Here is a 5616-nt window from a genome sequence, read left to right as displayed (position 1 = left end):
GCCAGAAGAAACTGTGGAACTGCAGGAAGAATTTGTCGTCCATGATACTTTGTTTGGGTCAACAATGACTTGATTTCAAAAAGCCCAAAGACTACCAAAAACTTTAGTTAATGTGTCTTCAAACTTTGAAGGAAGGCCTGGGTGGAGTTGGTTGGGTCTGCTGGAGAGAACCAAACAAAAATGGTGTTGAATCCTGTCATACAAATAGACTCTTTCTTCATACACCTACATACCTTCTTGTGTCACCCCATACTAAATATGAAAATACCATTTTATTCTTTTTTTTCACCCCCTTGGATTTGAAATAATATGTAATCCGGATAAATTCTGGATTACATAATCCGGAAGTCAATTTCATATTTAGAAAAGACTTCCGGATTATGTAATCTGGAAGTCTTTTTTTCAGATGTGTTATTAGCTTCTGGATTACATAATACAAAAGGGTATAGAAAAGGGTATTTTTGGAATAAGAAAAATTTATGAGGTGGCACAAGAAGGTATGGAGGTGCAGGAAGAAGCAGCCCATACAAATTAAGTCTCTCATAACAAGTGTTGAAACACCTGTATAAAGGTGCAGTAGTTGGAACATGTAATCTATTTCCGATATTTAGGATAATGTTTGGGACAAGTTTCTTCATAATCACTTTTAAGAAAGAAAAAAAAAATCCAGAATAATATAAGTATATATATATATATAATTTAAATTTTTAGTTTTAACATAAATCAATTTTAACTTATAAAAAGTATATTTTTAATGAAAAAAAATTGTCATCTAAACCTACTTTCAATAGAAGATTCATAAGAAGTATTATATTTATATTATTGCATCTCATAAGCTTTAGGTAGTATTTGTAGGGTTGCCAAATATAAAAATTAATTAATTAATTACCTTTTAAATTTGTAAAAAAAATAAAAAAAATAAGACTAATTTATCATACTATATGGTATAACTTAATCATACTCATACAATTATAAATGGGAGCTTACACATCAAAAACTTATTCAAGATAAGATCACCAATACTAATTGAAAATATTTTGAAATCACTATTGTAATTGGATGTTAAAAATTTCATAAATTACAATAAGTTATAACGGTAAGTGGAGGAAATTGATGTTCACTCAACCTTCAAAATTGGAGGACATCTATATTGAGATAAATGGGACGGACAAATATATTTTATTATGGTAAAAACTCGTGATACTCAACTCACGTATGAGGAATGCAAATATGTGTTAAAGATAATTACCCAAGACTATATCCTCTCTAGATGTAAGGAGATAAAACTATGTGATATTGGGTGTTGGTAAGATAACATCTGGAAGTGGTCCTTGAATGGAGAAGAATCACGTTTGAATGGGAATCTAATCAAATAAATCTTTTGTTGAATGACTTAGTCAACATAACCTTGAACAAGGAAGGGGCTAGCAAATGAATGTGGAAAAGAGAAGTGTCAAAGGTATTCATTGTAATATCAACTTACAATATTTTTGTTTAATGATGCACTGGGGAAGAAAGGGATGTTTATGAATTTTTTTGGAAAATAAAAGCCCTCCCTTATGTACTGATTATAGCTTGGAGAGTAATTAAGAATAGAGTGACCACAAAAGATAATTTGAGTAGAAGGGGATTGGTGTTGAGTAGTATTTCGTGTGTTATGTGTGGTGAGACAAAAGAAATTATAAGTCATCCATTTCTAAGATGTAAAATTTCCAAAGTAGTTTGGAACTCATGTTATAACTGGATTGGTGAGGTCACTCTGTCACACTATGAACCAAATTAATATTTTAGACAATTTGGTAGTCTAACTTTAAATAAAGTTAGAAACAAAGTTTGGGGATGTATGTGGATTGCAATAATAGGAGAAATCTGGAAACAATAGTGTTTAGAAATAAAATAGTTGATCCAATGGAGATTTTTGCGTTAACTCAAGTAAAAACATGATCATGGATTACGAACAAAGTGTTTTCCGCTACTTTTTCTTACTCTGAGTGGTGCATTAACCCTATCACTTGCTTGAAATCTATAAAGGAGTAGTAAAGATTGAAACTGGTAATTTGACCATCTTAACATATGATAATTCTAGTATAAACTTGGTATGCTAGGAAGTTGGGAGTCTTTTTCTATTGTAGGAACATGAACTAATCTCCACCACAAGCTATACAATATCATTACGCTCAAAAGGGGCAACAAAATTAGAGAACACAAGCATGGTGGCATTGCTTAATACAATTGGTAACAATTAGAGGACAACACATACAAGTTCTTTGACAGAATTGTCTCTGGTTGGTTCATTGGTGCATAAAAGCAAAACGAATGTGGCTATTTTACATTTACAAGGGTGGCTATAGAGCCGCATTTGATGAGCACGCATTATTAAATCGAAGAGATAAGAAGGCGGCTATATAGCCACATTCGTAAATCATATTTATAAGGGCGACTATTTCTGGTAGTCGCACTTGTATATGCTTCTGAATGAGGGTTTAGGGTTTAAGGGTAATGCAAATTATAGTTGGTATCTCGTGCAAATTATAAATTTTAATACAACTTATCAATGGATGGTTACTTGACTTAAGCTGATTTTGTATTTTGAGTTTTGAAGATTGTTATATCTTATATAGGTGATCATCATAACTAGTCTGTATTTGTTAGGTTGGGAACCACAAAACTGTGGAGATGTTGATTAGTTTACTTAAACGACATAAATCCCTCCTGGTTTTTCTTGTTGAACCTATGATGTAGTACACTGATGCTTTCAACGTCCTTTTCAAATCTGTTAATATGAATTTGGTGACTACGTCTCCTATTGTTAATAAAGTTGCTAAGATTTGGTGTTTGTCGGTTCATAATCTTGTCCAAAATTTCTTGGTCAATGATTAGTTTATTTCTGTAACTTGTCTTTTGCATGATAAATGTTTTAGCTTTGCAGGTGTTTATGGTGCTAACACATACTTGGTTAGACGCTTTTTGTGGAGGGATCTTAGTACCTTCACAGGGTCTTGGTGTATTATGGGAGATTTTAATGTTGTGCTCTCGACGGTTGACAGTAAAGGGGGGGAGGGGGGTGTGATGGTGGCTCCTAATCAGTTTCTTGTAATGAATTCCTTAATTAGATTAATACTAATGATCTTTCTTGTATGCCTTTTACTGGATCTTGTTATACTTGGTGTAATGGACGGAGAGGGTCGCATAGAATTTATAGAAAACTCGATAGGACTTTATGTAATAGAATGTGTTTGGATGAATGAGATTCTTGTACTTATCAGGTTCTTGTTAAAAATTGTTTTGATCATAACCTTATTCTTGCTAGTCTTGCTTGTAATTCTTTGAGGAAGGTTAACATTTTTCGTTTCTTTTCTATGTGCTTCAGGACACTTCATATCTGAAGCTTATTCATAATTCTTGGTTTAATAAAATTGTTGGTTGTCCTATGTCTATTTTGCAACATAAGTTAAAAAGGTTGAAAATTGAACTCCAAGACTGGAATAAAAATTCTTTTGGTAATATTCACAATGCAGTTCTTCTTAAGCAGGGTCTACTCTTTGGTATTCAACAAAACTTAAAGACTGTTAGTTTGTTTGATATTGATGGACTTCTCTCTTAAGAAAAGATTGCTAAGGAGGAGTTTGATCATGTTTTTCACTGTCAATATTTGTTTTGGAAAGAAAAGGCTAAGATGTTATGGTTCAAAGATGGAGATCAAAATACGACTTTTTTCCATGTTGGTCAAAAGGAGAAATAATTCTAGTGGGATTCATAATCTAGATTGATAATGAGGATACAAGTAAAATGGAATATTTTATTGGTTCTTATATTCCTGAGCTAGTTTCCTGTTGTGATTGGTGGTTCATATGTAATAATCCGTATATGATTCGCGTTTTTATTGTAGTGAATTAAGCAGTTTTATTCTACTATACTTGATTATACTTCTTGGACTGTTGGTACATGTTATTTTATTAATTTCTGGAATGATAAATGGTGTTTTACTACTTCTTTGACAAATATTGCAAGGTTATTTGATGATTTTAGCATTTTGGATACAATCTCTCAGTTTTGGACAAGTTGTGATTGGAATATTCCCTTATCTTTACAACAGATGCCTCATTTTTTTAATCATATCATGGTTAGGGAGGAACATGATATTCCTAATTGGATTCTAGATGAGTCTGGTCGTTTCACTCTTAAATCGGCTAGGACTTTTTTCTTGGAACCAGGAGTTCCTTGTGGTTTGGGTAAATTCATTTGGTCTTCATCTATTTTACCTTCCAAAACTCTAGTACTCTGGAAATTTTTTCATGGACGGCTTCCTACAAATCAACGTATTCATAGTAAAGGTTTGCATATATGTTCTATGTGTACGCTTTGTGAAAAGCATGAGGAACCTATTCAACAATTATTTTTTGAATGTTCTAATGTTTTGCATATTTGGAGTTGGATTCAACAGATTTTTCTTACTTCTCATTTCTCTAATAACGATGATCTTCTTTCTTTTATTAAGAGTGATGGTAGTCCTTTAGTTAAATTGATTAAGCTTGTTATGATAACTTTTTCTATTTGGATGATAGGACGTATGAGGAATTATGTTAGATTTCAATATAAGATTGAGGTTTCTAGGGCTATTTCGATAATTAAAGATTTAACTTGTCTAGTGAGAAATTCGGCTAAATATTCAATGAAGAATGATATGTTGGATTTCAACGTGATTAAGTTATTTCGTATTAATACTCGTAGTGGTAAAGTTCTTCGTCCTCTTCCTGTTAGATGAGAGTTTCCTTCACCATATTAGGTTAAAATTAACACTGATGGGGTTGCTAGGGGGTATCCTGGTCTTGCTACTTGTGGAAGTATTTTTTGTGGGAGTATGAGGGAGTTTATTGATGCTTTCTTTACGTTTCTTGAAGTTCAGACTACTATGGTTGTTGAGTTTTATAGAGTTATACATGTTATGGAGGAAGCTCAAAAGATGGGGCTTACTAATGTATGGCTTGAATGTGATTCTGCCTTGGTTTGTGTTGCATTTACTGTAAGGACTAATGTTTCGTGGATGTTTCGTAATCAATGGAATACTTGTCTTAATTATTGTGAGAAAATCAGGTTTAGGGTTACTCATATTTTTCGTGACGAGAATGTGTATGCTGATAAGTTGGCTAATTTAGGATTTATTCATAAAGAATCATTTCATTGGTATAATAGACTTTCATCTAGTCTGTACTTAGAATTCTTTATGAATAGATATAATCTACTTATGTATCGTTTTTGTTAACATATGAGTTTTGGTCTAGTCCCCCATATTTTTTTTAATAATAATACTTTTTTCATGTAATTACAGATAATTGTTATTACTTGAGGTGCAATCTAGCTGAGATGTCAAGTTGCATAATGATGACTAACATTAAAGCTTTTATAAAAAAAATTATGAATATTTTAACTACTAACTAATTTAGATTAATATTATGTGCATATCGTCTAAGCATGTGAGTGTTATCAGATACAAAACAAGACTACATAATGTAATATTGTGTGATAGATAAAACACTTATGTTTTTCATGATTTGTAGTTTTAACAAAGCTTGTATCTTATGAAGAAAGGGCACTCATATTTTTCATTTTGCTAAA

The sequence above is a fragment of the Phaseolus vulgaris genome, chromosome 9 (assembly GCF_051622355.1).
Source record: "Phaseolus vulgaris cultivar YP4 chromosome 9, ASM5162235v1, whole genome shotgun sequence".
NCBI lineage: Eukaryota > Viridiplantae > Streptophyta > Magnoliopsida > Fabales > Fabaceae > Phaseolus > Phaseolus vulgaris.
The sequence above is the reverse complement of the archived record's forward strand: the minus strand, read 5'-3'. Positions refer to the sequence as shown.